General features: G+C 34.8%; 1 non-coding gene across 1 annotated transcript; it reads left to right on the top strand.

Moving 5' to 3' along the window:
* Positions 1-5,925: 5,925 nt before the first annotated feature.
* On the top strand, positions 5,926-6,033 carry LOC112999462 (small nucleolar RNA R71). The gene has a single exon (XR_003264649.1). It is a non-coding gene; the product is annotated as a small nucleolar RNA R71 (small nucleolar RNA).
* Positions 6,034-19,114: the final 13,081 nt, after the last annotated feature.

Below are 19,114 nucleotides of genomic sequence, written 5' to 3'. Positions count from 1 at the left end.
AGCATGCATCTCGGCGCTATCTCTTGGATTTGTTCCGTGAGGACATCCAGAATTAAGGTAAAAAGGTAGGGGCTAAGGGTTGACCCTTGATGTAAACCAATTGAGATGGGAAAATCGTTTGACTCTCCACCCTGTGTCCTAACACTAGTCGATACCCTATCATACATATCTTGGATAGCTCGAATATATGCAACCCTAACCCCTTTCTTCTCTAGAGCTTTCCACAAAATCTCTCTAGGCACTCTATCATACGCTTTCTCCAAGTCAATAAAAATCAAGTGCAAGTCTTGTTGGGCCATGCGATATTGCTCCATCACCCGCCGTAATAAATAAATCGCTTCCATGGTCGACCTTCCCGGCATGAAACCAAATCGATTCTCAGTAACTTGAGTCTCCTTTCTTAATCTCCGTTCGATCACTCTTTCCCATAATTTCATGGTATGACTCATGAGCTTGATTCCCCTATAATTTGCACAATTTTGTATATCCCCCTTGTTCTTATAGATTGGCACTAACGTGCTTCTCCTCCATTCCTCCGGCATGCGTTTTGACCTCATAATTTCGTTAAAGAGTTCGGTGAGCCACTCAAGACCTCTATCTCCAAGAGTTTTCCACACTTCAATAGGTATGTTGTCTGGCCCCACCGCCTTACCATTACTTATTCTTTTCAACGCTTCCTTTACTTCCTGTTTCTGAATCTGACGATAGTACTTATAGTTCCGGTCCTCTTCTCTTGTGTCTAGACTGCTAGAGTCATATCCATATCCATCATTAAATAAGTTGTGGAAATACGCCTTCCACCTTTCCTTGATATCTTTTTCCTGCACTAAGACTTTGCCTTCTTCATCCTTAACACACTTTACTTGATCCAAATCTCTAGTCTTCCTCTCTCTACCCTTAGCAAGCCTATATATAGATCTTTCTCCGTCCCTGGTTCCTAGAGCTTGGTATAGTCCGTCAAAAGCTTGGGCTCTTGCCTCACTCACCTCCTTTTTGGTTTCATTTCTAGCTATCTTATACTTATCCCAAGTTTCAGAATTTCTACACCTAGACCACTCCTTGAAACACTCCTTTTTTACTCTAACTTTGCTCTGAACATTTTCATTCCACCACCACGATTCTTTACCCCTAGGTCCAAATCCTCTAGATTCACCCAACGTCTCTTTAGCCACTTTAATAATCTCTTGGGACATCTTGTTCCACATATCATTTGCACTTCCTTGTGATTGTCCACACCAACCCTCCCATATCTTTTGTTGGAAGATTCCTTGTTTCTCACCCTTCAAGTGCCACCATTTGATCCTTGGTGCTACAAGAGGACTTCTTCTCTTTGCCCTATCTCTAATTCTTACATCCATAACCAAAACTCTATGTTGGGTAGTCAAGCTCTCTCCCGGGATAACTTTACAGTTCAAGCAATACTTCCTATCAGACTTCCTGATAAGGAAGAAATCTATCTGAGAACATGTCCCTCCACTTTTGTAAGTAATAAGATGTTCCTCTCTTTTCTTAAACCATGTATTGGCTATAGAAAGATCCAAAGCCTCCGAAAACTCCAAGATGGATTTACCCTCCCCATTCATCTCCCCTAGGCCAAAACCCCCATGCACCCCCTCAAAACCTCTAGCCACGCTACCTACATGTCCATTGAGATCCCCTCCTAGGAAAACTTTCTCTCCTTGGGGTATATCCTGAAGTACCCCTTCTAGATCCTCCCAAAATTTTACCTTAAAGTGTTCTGCTAACCCAACCTGAGGTGCGTACCCACTAATAACATTAAAGGTGTCCTGTCCCACTACCAATTTTAAGACTATGATACGATCTCCTACTCTTCTTACATCCACGACATCCTTCTTCCACTCCTTGTCCACAATAATCCCTACCCCATTTCTTGATCTGATTTTTCCCGTATACCACAGCTTAAATCCCGAGTTATCAAACACCTCACAAAATAGCATAGGTTGCTGAGACATTTGTTATCGCCATGTAAGTGCACTTCCTGCTCTCTGACACTGCTCACAAGTGCTACAAATCTTCCACGTATCTTTAAAGATGGTGAGCCAATAAAAGCCACAGTCAAGCACTTTGTGAGTTGTCCTTTGAACACCCAGATGACCTCCCGGTGCAGAAGAATGACAGAACCGTAGGACTGAGTCAGTCTCATGATCTGGAATGCAGCGTCTAATGACCTGATCATTGCACAATTTCCACAAGTAGGGGTCATCCCAAATAAAATGCTTAGCATCACTTTTAATTTTATCTTTTTGAGCCTTAGATGCTAATGGAGGAAAAACAGAAGCAACTAAATAATTGACAATGTTAGCAAACCAGGGAGTAGAAAGAGAATAATAAATACTATAAAGTATATTTAAATGATCATCCGGGAAATCATCCCGAATGGGTGAGTCCTCATCAGACACATGTTCAACCCGACTCAAATGATCAGCAACCAAATTTTGTGCTCCGCTCTTATCACGGATCTCCAAGTCAAATTCTTGGAGCCAGAGCATCCAGCGGATCAACCTAGGCTTTGAATCAGGCTTCTTCAACAAGTACTTTAAAGCTGCATGGTCAGTATAAACAATAATGCGAGTACCAAGCAAATAAGAACAAAATTTTTCAAGAGCAAAAACTATGGTTAGTAGGTCTTTCTCAATAGTAGTATAATTCGCTTGGGCAGCATCTAAAGTCCTAGAAGCATAATATACCACCCTAGGAAATTTATCAATTTTCTAAGCAAGGACAGCCCCCAATACATAATTGGATGCATCACACATAAGCTCAAAAGGGACTGTCCAGTCGGGTGCCTGGATGATGGGGGTGGTAGTCAGTGCTCTTTTGAGGTAATCAAAAGCCTCTTTGCATTTATCATTAAAGTCAAACTCCACCTCCTTTTGCAACAAGTTGGATAGTGGAAGGGCTACTTTGCTAAAATCTCTTATAAAGCACCTGTAGAATCCTGCATGACCAAGAAAAGATCGCACCTCTCGCACGCAAGAGGGGTAAGGCAATTGTGAAATAACAGAAATTTTTGCAGGATCTACTTCAATGCCCTTATTGGAAATAATGTGGCCTAAAACTATACCTTGTTTAACCATAAAATGACATTTTTCAAAATTTAGAACAAGGTTAGTTTCAGTGCATCTATTCAAAACCTTTTCCAGACTATCCAAACAAACATCAAAAGAGGATCCATATACAGTGAAATCATCCATAAACACCTCTATGCAATTTTCTAAAAAATCACTAAAAATACCAATCCTGCACCGCTGGAAGGTACCAGGGGCATTGCACAGGCCGAAAGGCATCCTTCTATAGGCAAAAGTACCGAAGGGGCAGGTGAATGTGGTTTTTTCCTGATCCTCAAGAGCAATAGTGATTTGCATATAACCAGAAAACCATCAAGAAAACAGTAGTGAGATTTACTTGCCAGGCGTTCAAGCATCTGGTCAATGAATGGCAGGGGAAAATGGTCCTTTTTGGTAACCTGGTTCAGCCTCCTATAGTCGATGCAGACTCTCCAACTATTCTGCACCCGAGTAGGAATCAACTCCTCCTTCTCATTTTTGATCACGGTGAGACCGGTTTTCTTCGGGACTACCTGGACGGGACTCACCCATTGGCTGTCGGAGATAGGATAAATGATTCCAGCTTGCAAAAGCTTGGTTACCTCCTTCTTTACTACATCAAGAATCACCGGGTTGAGTCTTCTCTGTGGCTGTCTTACTGGTTTAGCTCCATCTTCTAAATTTATTCGATGCATACATGTGGATGAGCTAATACAAGGAATGTCTACCAGGGTCCAGCCTATAGCCTTCTTATACTTCTTGAGAACAGATAACAACTTCTCCTCTTGCTCATCAACAAGGGAGGTAAATATAATTACTGGAAAATTTTTGCTATCATCCAAGTAAGCATATTTTAAATTTGATGGTAGAGGCTTCAATTCTGGTGTGGTCGGCTGGATAATGGTAGAATGATATGGTTTCTCAGCCTGTACCTCATAAAGAAATTCATAAGTATGTGTACTTCCTGAAACATGGTTAGTTCTATCTGACTTTAGAAAATCAATCTTAAGAGGTAAAGCATCAGACATGTAATCAATATCAAAATCAGATTCACTCTTAGCATCAAATTCAGACATATGATCAAGTACAAATTCAGATTCAATGCATGAAGAGTGACAGACATGCAGATTAGAATGAAGATCAGTCATGTATTCATCAACAATATGGTCAATTATTTCAACATAAAATATAGAAAGATCTTTAGATGGATGTTTCGTAGCATCAAGAATATTAAAATGAACAATTATATCACCAAACTCCATAGATAGTGTGCCTACATATACATCTATCTTAGTTCTAGCAGTTTTCATAAAAGGTCTGCCTAAAATGATGGGAACTGATCCTTTAGAAAATCCCTCCTCCATATTCAAAATATAAAAATCAACAAGGAAAATCAGTTCACCAACTCTAACTAAGACATCCTCTGTGAAACCAGCAGGATAGGCAACACTTCTATTAGCTAAATGAATTACCATAGAGAATTAAAAATAGACAGAGGCATCACACTAACAGAAGCTCCTAAATCTAGCATGGCATTGCCAAACTTATTGTTCCCTATAATACAAGGTATGCTGAATGTAATTGGATCTTTACATTTTTCAGGGATTTAGGGAACAGATTTACCAATCAATGCGGAGACATTTTTGCCCATACTAATTCTTTCACTTCCTTTAAGCTTCCGCTTATTAGTGCACAACTCCTTCAAGAATTTAGCATATCTTGGAATTTGCTTTATTGCATCTAGCAGAGGTATGTTTACTTCTACTTTTCTAAATGTTTCCAAGATCTCCTTCTCTGTCTCTTCCATTTTTTTGTTGGAAATTGCTCTTGGAGGGAATGGAAGAGGGATATGCTGCTTCTCTTTAGAGTCACCTGCATAGAAATTGTTAGGTAACTTACTCTTGACATTTTTGTCATCATCTTTTTCTGGTGTAGAGTGAGGTTGGGCAGGTTCATTTGCTGGTTGAGGTTCTTGACACTGCTTTCCCGATCTCAATGTAATGGCACTCACATTTTTGGGATTCTGGACAGATTGAGAAGGTAATCTGTCAGAATTCTGGGACTGTTGTTGATTTAACTGTGTAGCCAATTGTCCCATCTGATTAGTTAAGCTCTGAATGGAGGCTCTGGTCTCTTGTTGAAACTACATGTTTTGCATAATCATTTGCCTCACAAGTTCTTCAAGGGAAGGTTGCGGAAGAGCCTCAACTGTTTGCTGTTTCTGGGGCTGTTGTTGTTGTTGCTGCTGGATTGGTGGAGGAACGTATGGTCTGCTTGGGCCAACAACATTTTGAAAATAAGGTTGTTGTTGCTGCTGTTGTGAAGGATTCGACCATCTAAGGTTGGAATGATTCCTCCACCCGGGATTGTACCTATTGCTGGAGAGGTCATAATTGTTCTGTTGTGGCTGATTTTGCTGTTGAGGTTGAGGAGGTCTGTTGTAGATGTTTGCAGCATAAGCTTCAGGCTGTTCAATTGCTTCAGATTGTTGCACAGAAGGGCAAAGGTCTGTGTGGTGGTCGGCAGAGGAGCATAAACCATAGAGTCTGGCGACAGGTGCTGATTTTTTATTCATGGCCAGTTGGGTTACCAGGTTAACCAAGGCATCTAGTTTACCTTCAAGCTTCTTAGTCTCGGCTGATGAAGATGAATTCGTGGCTACTTCATGCACTCCTCTAATGACAATAGCATCACTTCTGGCACTAAATTGTTGGGAGTTTGAAGCCATCTTCTCAATTAAACTTCTGGCTTCAGCAGGGGTCATGTCTCCAAGGGCTCCACCACTGGCAGCATCTATCATACTTCTCTCCATGTTATTGAGTCCTTCATAAAAATATTGGAGGAGGAGCTGCTCAGAAATATGGTGGTGAGGGCAACTGGCACATATTTTCTTAAATCTCTCCCAGTATTCATATAAGCTCTCTCCACTGAGTTGTCTAATGCCTGAAATATCCTTTCTGATGGTCGTGGTCCTGGAAGCAGGGGAAATTTTTTCTAAGAATACTCTCTTGAGGTCATCCCAGCTCGTGATGGACCGTGGAGCAAGGTAATAAAGCCAGTCCTTTGCCACTCCCTCTAAAGAATGAGGAAAGGCCTTCAGAAATATGTGATCCTCCTGGACATCTGGGAGTTTCATGGTGGAGCAGACAATATGGAATTCTTTCAGATGTTTGTGCGGGTCTTCACCTGCAAGGCCATGAAACTTTGGAAGCAAATGGATCAGTCCAGTTTTAAGAACATATGGGACATCCTCATCAGAGTATTGGATGCACAAGCTTTCGTAGGTGAAATCAGGTGCAACCATTTTCCTTAGAGTCCTCTCACGGGGTGGAGGTGGTGTCATGTTCTCAAAATGTTCAAAATCAGAATGTTCAAAACTATAATGCTCAAAATCACCATTAATAGAATGCTCAGGATGCTCAAAAGTTACTAAATGATGCCTAACTAATCTATGAAATGTCCTATCTATCTCAGGATCAAGGGGTTGTAAGTCAGACAGATTGCCTCTAGTCATACACTACATTCAGCATGCACAGCTAGTTTGCCTTCTTATGCAAGTAACAATGTAGGTTTGAACTACAGCTACCATTAAATGATATCCAAATGACTTGAAATTTTGTGAGCAACCTTAGAAAATGATGAGAAGATAGCACAAAAATTTTCAAAAAAAAATTCAAAGTATAACTATAGAAGCTAAAAATGATAAGTTAAGAAAAATAAGAGAATAATACTTGGAAAATAAAAAACTTTTGACAAAATCTCAATTTTTGGAAGAAGGAGACCTCAGCCAGCCTATGGTAGGCTGCCACGGCATGGGAATTTTTTTCCTACCCCAAATACATGTATAATAATAGCGATTCTGATAACCGGAGCAAAAGTTATGGCCGTTTGAAGTTTTGACAAAAATCAAATTTGCTACTTTTTTGGAACTTTCAAATCTGACCAAACTAAGGGCTCCAACTATTTTTCCTACAAAATATGGATCAAAAGAAGTGACCACAAAAAATTCAGCCCAAAATAACAACTATAGCTACCAAAACAAAAAATCTCAATTAATTCAGCAAGGATGGTTTCTAAAATTTGTCGCTAAGGGATTTCCACTACTACCATGTTTTTCAGCAAGTGTTTTATTCAGCAAAAGTGGTCGCTAAATCCGTCGCAAAACACTATTCATAGCAAAACACTAAAACTGAAAGAGGGGAGGCGCTGAACAGAAAAAAACTAAAACAGAACACACAATAAACAAAATAACAAGGTACTAAACAATACTAACACAATACTAACACAACACGAAAGAATTAAACACTAACACGACACTAGCTATTATGAACCTTTGAACACTGCTCCCCGGCAACAGCACCAAATTTGATCGAGGCCGTACCCGAATCAAATAAACATTAAAATGCAGTAACTAGGAAGTGATCCTAGGTCGTTTCCCAACGAGCAATGATAAACCAAATGTTCATAACAGATAGTAAGAAATAGTAACAAAATAGGGGGGGTTGTTTGCTTTTGTATATTAAACAGCGAGTAAAATTGAATTAGAAATTATCAGAATTAAAATATGTTGCTTCCCCTTGATTCACATGCAAGTCTCTTATCCTAGGTTGCGAGAATTTATCCTTTACCAGTTTAACCACTTAATCCAACCCTAAATTAAATTACTAAGCAAAGTTTAACATAAGGCATTCATTATGTGATTAAGCAACACATACACCAATTACTCATAAATGATCATTAAGCATGAACGTAAATTAAGCGCAGAGACAATTAATCATGCACTAAGCATGCATGAATTAATAGCAATAAATTCAGATTAATTATTGAAGAGGAAAAACTGAACAAAATTTAACAGTAATAATAGAACCTCAAAGAGAACTGTGCTTGATCCTCAAGAGAAAACAACGTTGGGGACTTAGCCTTCCATTAATCAATAGAGAACGAAATTATAGATTGAAGAACGAAATTTTATTGATAAAACTAAAAGTCAGAACTGGAATTGCCAAAAACAAAAAAAAGGAGAAAGAGAAGAGAGGGCTAAACTAGAACCTTGGTGCTGTTATATAGTTTTTCAGCCCCAAAGCTTACAAATCTATTTTAAATCCAAGCCCATAAATAAAATAAAATAAAATCTAGATAAGATAAGATCTAGATGAAATAATATCTAGATGAGATCAAATCTAAATAATATCTAGATAAGATAAGATCTAATTTTGTAGAATAAAATAGTCTGCCCTCTTCAAGTCCAAGCCCAATTCTGGATTCAAGCCCAATGCTTCATTAATTCCTGAAATTAGATTAAAAACATCAAATTAGCTGAATGAGCCCAAATAATAAAACTGTCTAATTAATTTGACAATTAAGACTAATCAGTACTTAAAATGGTGCAAAAAAGGGTTAAGAAATAGGAGAAAATAATGGCACATCACATACATATGGAGAACATTAGCAACTTCATTAAGAGCAAACAACCAAATTGTCATTATGGTTGCATCTAGCGGCATAGCTTTTCTCTTGCTGCCAGGAGGCAGGACTGCCCATTCTAAATTTAAGATACCTGTATCAATCTTTGAAGACTCAACATGCAACATACATCAAGGAAGTCAGTTAGCAGACTTGCTAAACCAAACAAGTTTGATTATTTGGGATGAAGCACCCATGGCTCACAAATTTTGTTTTGAAACACTTAATCAAAGTTTAACGGATATTATTCAACAAAAAAACAATTCCAATCAAATATTTGGAGGTAAAGTCATCGTGTTTGGTGGAGATTTTCGAAAAATACTATCAGTCATTCCAAGAGGAAGCCACTCAGACATTATAAATGCAACAATTAATTCATCATATCTATGGTCTTGCTATGAAGTATTAAGGCTGACAAAAAACATACGTTTAAAAGCCAATCTGCAATCAATTGATGACCAAGAAACTGCTACAATTGCAAAGTGGATTCTAGACATTGGAGATGGAATTATTGACCATCAAAATGATGGATATGCTACAGTTGAAATTCTTGATGACCTATTAATAACTCAATATGATAATTCAATTTATGTTATCGTCAAATCAACATTCCCAGATTTATGTCAGCACCACAATAATCCTGAATTCTTCAAATCCAGGGCAATATTAGCTTCAACCAACGAAACAGTGGAAGAAGCCAATGCTTATATACTATCTTTGATTCCAGGTATTCATGAATATATTATCCAATCAACACTACTTCTTTAAATCTATGTCTGCTCAATTAACAAACTTACAAAAGTACAATGTATTTAATATTTGTACTCTTTGCATGCTAATTCAAATAAATATGATAGGTCAACACATGGAATACCTAAGTTCTGATGCTGTAGACAAATCAGAAAGTATTGACAGTTTCCATTTCCAATCAATTACCACTGAATTTCTTAATTCGCTCACCACATTTGGTTTGCCAAGTCATTCTATCAAGCTAAAAATTGGTTGTCCTATCATGCTGCTAAGAAACTTAGACCAAACGTAGGGACTGTGTAATGGTACCAAATTAATAGTTACAAAGCTAGCAAAACATGTTATTGCAGCTGAAATTATTTCTGGCAAAAATCCTGGACATAATGTTTACATTCCAAGAATGTCAATGCCACCTTCACAATCACCATGGCCTTTTAAGCTTTTAAGAAGACAATTTCCATTCATGCTATCTTATGCAATGGCAATCAACAAGTCTCAGGGGCAATCACTTTCTACGGTTGGACTTTATTTTCCAAAACCTGTATTTAGTCATGGACAATTATATGTTGCATTATCAAGGGTCAACTCAAGGAAAGGATTAAAAATTCTTATTCATGATAAAGACCAGAAGAGTATGACTTCAACTACAAATGTAGTTTTTAAAGAGGCCTTTAAAAACTTATAAGTTACATTTTTATTTTGCACAAACAGAAATTTTATCATTTCTTCCGAATATTTCTCAACTGCTGTTAAATATTATATGTTATTATATCCAGATCTTGCAAAATAAATTTATCATTCTACCTTTGACTTATAAATTCCATTTGTTCAACTTACTTTTAATAATGTCATGTTATTAACTTCTTTGCAAAAATAGTTTTCTCCATTATTATTGACCCCACCAATGTTGGTTTCATCTCAAGATAGATGACAGACAAGGGAACATGTTTGGACTTGCTACGGATCCCAATGAACCAAAGATCAGTAATCCTTACAACAAGTTTCAGAGTTTCTTTTGATCCATCAATCGACTTAATCTTATCAAGAGCACGTGCCCTAACTCTGCATAAAATTGGTTGTTCCTAAATCTATGATGTAGTCAATGGAAAAACCTGAGCAACGGTGGTTATAAAAACAGATGATAAGATAAGGTCTCAACATACAGGTGAACCAATAAAAGTGCCCCTGAGACACTCCCTAAACCCAAAAGCAACAAAAAATTTAAAGCTTGGTCATCTCAACAAACACTAACAGACGAAAAGCAAACATGCACATGGTACCTTCTAATAATTTATATTCAATTAAATTAATATATTCTTCATTCAAATGAGTTTTTAACTTTTAGTACTTTCCTAGGCAATGTTGAAATTTTATTTTAACTTTCAGTAGTTTCGTAAATTAATAATTCCTTTGATACTATATATTTTTTTCACTTGATTCATATAAGAAATATAACCAAAATTATGGTTAGCAATGACGTCAAGTGTCTGCTTGAATGGTAATATCTATTGGCAGCTGCATCATGAGAACTGCCTACCAGTGTTGCTGATATTATTTGAATTTTCCTTAACATTCAAAAGATATTCAATTGCATTCCTTTTTAGCAAAATCATACCATTAACCTATTTCATGCAGAAACAATAGCTCAATCCTAAAATAACTAAATATTTAACATTACTCTGGCAACAAATTTCCTGTCAACGTCATCCACTGCGCATCATATGATCGTTCTTTTCATAAGTAAATTAATCAAATTTAGAAATAAAGTAATGTCAATCCTACAGATCCTACAAATTCTACAAATATACCAAATATGGTTTGATTACAAATAAACCAATCCTACAAATCCTACAAATTCTACCAATATTTACCAAATATCTATTATTAAATTTAACCTGCAATTTTTAAAAAACATTACCACTCCAATTCAATTCCCATTTGCTATGCTTTGATTACATGTATGCAGCAATAGTCATGTCCATTAATTAAAAAAACTGCACCATTAATAATATACCATACAAACGCTGTTGAGCTTATCGATCCATAAAAAACTCTTCAATTTTTCTCACCTTTTCACTTCACAACTATTAGCATACCCACTAAACTGCCAACATAAGAAGAAATAATTAAATCTATCGTCACTTAGAGCACCGGGAAGGACCATGAATTAAATACTACACCTACTACAAAAACACCCTACAACACATTATAATCTGCCTTCTCCTACAACTTCTATTTCCCTTTTTTAAGATTAAACTTCAAGTTCCTGCCATCGCTAACATGAGCCCCACATCTTGAGCAACATCAATTGAAGTAAGTCATTCCTAATCTTCTCCTCTCAGCAAAACTTTATTTCCTCCTTTTCTTCATCTCAACACTTCAACTACAAAAATTACAATGGATCTCTGACAGCAGATGAATAATCCAATCATACAACCAACATTGATCATGCAATTTACGACTGCTTTTCACAATGATAAAGTAATATTTTACTATCCTTTCATCCCCTATATATTTTTTAATTATAATAGTTCAATATACATGCACTAAACTTTTTCAGTTTTTTTCCTAGACTATCATACCAATTCCATCATTCTACCATAAACAATGGACACCATACTATCCCCAGTTTGTTGACCTCAAATATGATGGAACCATCTACAAAATACAGCTCAGGCAGCACAAAACAAGATGCTATTTGGCAGATGGACTCGAAAACTTCATAAGAGAATTAGAAATATACGAGTCGACCATCATCAACTTCTTTGCATGCAATCATCTCTACGAGTTTGACATACACTTCACCCCTCCATTACACCGACAAACATGTAGCAGACCAAGACATCTGTGCAGAAAGCATATCTGGAGTGTTAAAATTACTCAGGCCATGGTCCCTGTTCTTGAACCCCTGGTAAATTAACATTACTTACATTAACACTCTCGAAATTTATCAACTTTTGATAAATTGATGGAAATGCAATTTTAATATTAATTTTACTTTTCTTTTATCTGCAGAAACTTCCACCATCTGCAGAAATACCTCTTAATGCTTGTGGCCATCACATGACAGTATTAAGACAATTTGGCCCTCCATTGCAATGGCCTGTTGAAACTCTCAACCCTGGCATTGCTGCTAAAGCCATTGCTCAACCATGGTATGATTTTCTTGTAGAAACTGACTTTGATCATGGAGATGAAGTCTCCTTTTATTATAGACCTTTTGACAAAGTCTGGGAAATTGTAATTAGAAGACAAAAGGATTGGGATGATAGTGACACTCATTAAACTACCTTTTGTAGTTTACAATTTTTGAGAAATATTTTCTGAATGATGTAGTTTCAACAATTAGTTAATTATAAATATTAACTTTGTTCATAATTCACTTTTGAATTTAATTTTAATTCTATATTGCAATTAAAAAAAGCTTGCAAAGTAACTTAACAAACAACCCGTGCTTGTGCACGAGTTGCATACTAGTTTAATTTTTAAAGAAGAGAAGTTTCCAAATTGTGCTGAAAGTTGAAAATGTGTCTTCTTTCAAATTATGTTGAAAGTTAAAAAGGTCAAACAAAGTAAACAAGAATATGCATGGCTAGAAAATGAAGATTGAAAATAAAAACAATTATTTTGCCGCAATTTTTAATTTTTCGGAGCTTGTTTAAGTCTCACTATTTTTTTAAGGTTTCACTATTATTTGTCAACAAAATGTTTATAAATAAAAGGCTAAAATATGTTTGGAATCTCTCTAAAATTTAAAAAATATTAATTTAGTTTTCATAAGAAAATTTAATTAATTTGGTATAAATAAAAATAAAACATATTTTTATGATATGATTCTTCGTGATAACTCTATTAAACTGTAATATTTAATGTAACTGGTAAACTTACACATAAAAGTTGATTATAAATTAATTAAATAATTTATGGTCGTTAAAATCCCAAAATGAATTAAACAACTTTTTGCAATTAAAAATCCACAAAAATTATAATTTTTTCTCACTTTTAAGATAATATTCTCACACTTTCTAATAAGATTTGGTGGAAATATTAAACAACAATGAGTTTTGGTATCTCCTAAGTGTGTTTGGGAAGATTAAAAAAAAAAGCAATTAAGTTTATTTACCTAATGGAACCATCTAATGAAGTTACAATTGAGAATTATAAAAAATATATTTTATTTTTATAGGAATCAAATTAATACGAAATATTTTATGATGCTGAATTATTGCTTTTTAAATTTTACTAGACCCCAAACGTATTTTAGGTAAGATAAAAGCTTTGGTTTTGAGTTTTGACTCATAATCTATACTAAGTCTTATAAATGAGATGTATATGGAAATGTCTATTGTGCCCATGCTCCAGGTGGTGACACGTGTCCCCCTGCAGTTAACAGAATTGAAATTTTGTAAATTTTCTAAGATTTACACGTGACTCTACAGCTGTCCATTTCTCTCGTGCCTCTTCCTTTCTTTCTTCTACTATGCCTAATTCCATTTCTCTCTCTATTTCTCCCGTGACTCTTCCTTTCTTTCTTCTTCTATTTTCTTCTCTTCTCTTCCAATTCAAACACAACCAGCCACAACCCGCTTCAAGCTTTGGCTGCTCCATATGCCTCCTTCTCCAACCTTCTCCTATTGTTTCCTCTGAACTGCATTTCGTCATTTCCTCACCTTCTCCCGTTTGCTTTTTTTTTTTCTTCATTTTTGTGGTCTGTTTCTTCCAGTTTCACTTGCCGTTGAGTTTTCCCCTTGCTGAGGTTTTCCATTTTCTGTTTTCTACTCGAGGTTTCCTCCGTGCTTTCTTTGTTCTCCATTTTTGTGGTTCGTCTCTTCCATCTTCACTTCCAGTTTTTGCTTTGGTTTTCTATTGATTTTTTGTTGTTATGCATGTTTTCTTCTTAATTGATAGTTATTTTTTTCTTACTGATTTTTCTACTTTGTTTTTTGTTCCTTTTTTATCTTTTCGCTTACTAGGCTATCGACGAAGAAGCATCCTGCAGGCAAGTTTTTTTTCCCTTTTCCTGTTGTGCATGTTTGTTTTGGTATTATTTGTCTCTATTTGCAAGGTCTTAATTTTGTTTGTTGTTATGCATGTTTTCTTCTTAATAATAATTATTTTTTGTTATGTTGTTGTTCATTTTTTGTTAAGTGGAAAAGTTTTGACTTTTGCTTCCCGTCATGCTTGGTTTTGTTGTTGTGCATTTTTTCGATGGCAAATGAGGTTTTGCTTTTCTTTTCTTGTTGTTCTTCTCATGCATTTTTTCTTTTTGTTATGATGCATGTTAAGTTTTCGTTTTCCTGTGTTTTTGGTCCCTTTGCTGTTGTCCATTTTTTGTTGAATGGAAAAGTATTGACTTTTGCTTCCCTTTTTTATAATTTTATTGATGGTCTAACTTTTATCCGATTTCTTTAGAATCAATTGGGTTTTGATGGTTTTTAATTGCAGGTTTCTTGGTGCTGTTTGTGCATTGTACATTATTATCTCTACATGTTCTGGTGAGATGTGCTTCCATTATTATCTCTACATTGGTGCTTTTTGTGAGCTGTTGCATTTAGTTTTGTTGAGCCTATTTGAAGTGCCCCTAAAACCCTATTTGTATCAACTTATGTACTTAACTCTTATAAAAGTTGTCTCATCTAACTTATGGGAGGAGTTTTATTCATTTTACTTTCTTATTTTCTTCTCTTACAAGTGCTTATGAAGGAGGTAGTCTCAATCGGGTGTAAATCACCATTTTTGCCTGATTTTTCCGCTTAATGATGGATAGGCATCGCACAAAGCTTTCTTCCAAACTTGCTGATTTTGGATGCTTTAGAATATATTGTTGTTGGTCTGATTTTTATCTGATTTCTTGAGAATTTTTGTTGTTAAGCATGTTTTCTTCTTAATTGATAGTTATTTTTTTCTTGCTCATTTTTCTGCTTTGTTTTTTGTTCCATTTTTATCTTCCCGCTTACCAGGCTATCGACGAATAAGCTTCCTGCAGGCAAGTTTTTTTCCCTTTTGGTATTGTGCATGTTTGTTCCGGTACTATTTATCTCTATTTGCAAGATTTTAATTTTGTTTGTTGTTATGCATGTTTTCTTCTTAATAGTAGTTATTTTTTCTTACTGATTTTTCATCTCTATTTTTGCTTCCTTTTTATTTTCCCGGACTATCGACGAAGAAGCATCCAACAGACAAGTTTTTTTCCCTTTTGCTGTCACGCATGTTTGTTTTATTACTATTTGTCTCTATTTGCAATGTTTTATTTTTGTTTGTTGTTATACATGTTTTTTTTTCTTAATAATAATTACTTTTTTCTTATTGATTTTTCAACTTTGTTTTTGGTTCCTTTTTATTCTCCTAGGCTATCGGCAAAGAAGCATTCAACAGACTAATTTTTTCCCTTTTGCCGCTATGCATGTTTGTTTCATTACTGTTTGTTTCTATTTGCAAGGTTCTAATTTGGTTTGCTGTTATGCATGTTTTTTCTTAACTAATACTTATTTTTCCCGGTTGTGACATTGATCTTGGCTACCTAATATGGTATTAACAATGGAACTATGCATGTTTTACTTTTTCAATAATATCTCTCTTTTCTTTTCTTTTCTTGGCTGATATATTGCCTGTCTCGGATTTATTATTTGTGGTAAATTTTTTAATCTGCATTGATAATGTGTTTTCGTTACACAGGTTTCATTTCTGATATGTAGTTTTCATAGTCTTTTTCTCTTTATGCCTTTGATTGTATTAGTGCGCTTAAGATTACCAATTTACCATCTGATGAGTTTTTTCGCTTTTGTTGTTGTGCATGTTTGTTTTGGTACTATTTGTCTCTATTTGCAAGGTTTTAATTTTGTTTTTTGTTATGCATGTTTTCTTCTTAATAATACTTATTTTTTCTTACTGATTTTTCATCTCTGTCTTTGGTTCTTTTTTATTTTCCCGGGCTATCTACCAAGAAGCATCCAACAGGCAAGTTTTTTCCCTTTTGCTGTCATGCATATTTGTTTTATTACTATTTATTTTTATTTGCAAGGTTTTTTTGTTATGCATGTTTTCTTCTAAACTAATAGTTATTTTTTCCAGTTGTGGCATTGATCTTGACTGCCTGATATGGTATTTAAGACTGCAGGCAAATTATTCTCCCTTTTACTACTGTGCATGTTGTTTCGGTACTGTTTGTCTCTATTTGTAAGGTTTTAATTTTGTTTGTTTTTATGCATGTTTTCTTTTTAACTAATAGTTGTTTCGGTACTGATTTTTCCAGTTTGTTTTTGATTCCTTTTTCATTTTCCCGCTTACCGGGCTATTGACGAAGAAGCATCCAGCAGACAATTTTTTTTCCCTTTGGCTGTTATGGATGTTTTTTTCATTACTATTTGTCTCTATTTGCAAGGTTTTAATTTTGTTTGTTCTTATGAATGTTTTCTTCTTAGCTAATAGTTATTTTTCCCGGTTATGACATTGATCCTGCCTGATATGGTATTTAAGAATGAAACTATGCATGCTTTACTTTTTCAATAATATCTCTCTTTTCTTTTTCTTGGGTAATATATTCTCTGTCTTGGATTTATTATTTTTTGACAGTCATGATTTTTAGACACTCCATTCTTCTTAATTTTATGTTTTTTTCTACAATCATTCTCCTTAAAATGTTAGTCAATATCTTTCATTTTTCATTATTGCTTTATCACATAATATCATCTTTCATAGTTATGTTTTTGTCTCTGTCAATAACATGATCGCTAATATTGTTATAGATCTTTATTTAAACAATAATTTTCTCCTAAGGTGGATTGATTGTCCATTTAATTTGTTGTTGTCCTATGTTCTAGATTGACCCCTGAAGTAATTTTTAGATTTTAGAGTACTGATAATATGTTATTTTAAGTAATATTTGTTTGACTTTGGCAACTTGAGATTATTAGTGATATTGTTCATGTTGGTCTATTTTGTAGTCCCCCAAAGATGTTCTATTGGAGGAAAAAACTCTCATATACTTGTCTTCAGTGAAGATCTTCTCTTCATTTACCTTCTTCCTCCCATCATCTTCAATGCCGGGTTAGTTCACTACTTTTGCTTCTTTTTTATTATTTTCCTTATTCAGCTTTCATTTACATGTTGAACTGCATAATTTAAGTTCCATTATGATTTGTTGGAAACAATGATTCAAACAGTTTAGGAAAATCAATAGTTGTATTCGCTGAACTGATACTTCAATCAGAATGAATTTAATTGAATGATTGTGTTGCTTCTCTTAGACTGACTTCAATTTCAATTTATTCTTTAACCATTCCAGGTTCCAGGTGAAGAAGAAGCAATTTTCCTGTAATTTTATGACTATAATTATCTTTGGTGCAGTTGGTACTTTGATATAATTCTGCATAATATGACCAGGTAATTGAAGTCATCAACTAATGCTTCTTTTATAAATTGCATTACAAAGTAATAACAATTCCTATTTGGTATTGAGTGCCTTTGTGTCACAATTTGAGTATAAATCTTATTTATTTTGAATAGGTGTCATACACTTTTTTCAGAAATTGGACATTGATTATAAATTTTATTTATTTTGAATAGGTGCCATACACTTCCTCTGCTCACTCTAAAACTGCTTATGATAGTATTAGTATGCAAAACCCAAAGAGGTAGAGAATAAATTGTTGGTTTGTTGAGTTGGGCAAAAAAATGAAGTTTTAAACAAGCACATGTCTTCTTTCTACTCTCTCTTAGTTTTTGTTATTTTTTTTTGTTTTGTTTAATTATTATTATTATTATTATTATTATTATTATTATTATTATTATTATTATTATTATTAAAAATAGCAAAACTGAGGACACAATTATTGGAGCCTCCAAAAGTATGCTGCTATTTATACTATTTATATCATACTTCAATTTTACATTTTAAATCATAAAGTGTATTGTTGTTGCAGGAAGCTGGATTAGATATATCTGCAAGCATTCCCCTTTTGACATCTTAATCTGAATGTGAATGTCAATTATGCATGCTTGTGTTTCACTTCTTATATTTGCTGTTTGGAGACTTGCGGTTGATTGATGTTCTGTTATTGTTGAGTGTGCCTTTTTTCGGCTATTTTTCCAAATTTGTTTTTGCTTCTTTGCTGGCTTTGCTGAGCTCGATTTGTCTTTCAGTTTGCGTTTTGTCAAGTGTTTCATTTGGTTGTGACAAGAGTAAGATAATCCTTTTCCAGTGACGGTGTTGTATATTTATGCATGCTTGCTTTTCCTCTGGTCATGTTTGTTGGTACAGCAGAGGTTTAATTTTTCCTGCCTAATATTCATGTGTGACTTTTATCTTCTTCTTTATCCATGATTCACTTGGGGAGGATATCACATTTTTGTGTTAATTCCTCATAATGTTTTTCAGTGTGGTTGGTATAGGCTGATTGGATGAACAATAGAAATGATGCATAGGGTAGTAGAAGCTCTTGATGCTAATGTTAAAAGGTGGTCCAGTGTGAAAAAGGAAACTTGAGGTGTTACCAAGAAAATTACTATATGTATGTGTAAACATTCTAAATGTGTTTAAGCTCACTGCATATGTTGAGATTGTTATGCCTTGATAGATATGAACTTGCCATGAATCTTTCTTTTTTTTTTTTTGCTTACTCTCTTGAAAACATATCATTTTTAAAATTGAGCTTATTGCTATAAGAATTTGGTTTGGTTACCAAAAACGAGAAAGGAAATATTGTTTGCAATATATTTCTTGGTGTTGTAAGAATGGAGGTTGGTTCTTTGTAAATATTGGTTTGGAAGTATGTCCATTTTCTATGTTTTTTTCTTCTTCTTTTGCTCTTTTAATATGATCCTTCTTTTTTTGA

The sequence above is a fragment of the Glycine max genome, chromosome 14 (assembly GCF_000004515.6).
Source record: "Glycine max cultivar Williams 82 chromosome 14, Glycine_max_v4.0, whole genome shotgun sequence".
NCBI classification, from domain to species: Eukaryota; Viridiplantae; Streptophyta; class Magnoliopsida; order Fabales; family Fabaceae; genus Glycine; species Glycine max.
The sequence above is the reverse complement of the archived record's forward strand: the minus strand, read 5'-3'. Positions and strand labels throughout refer to the sequence as shown.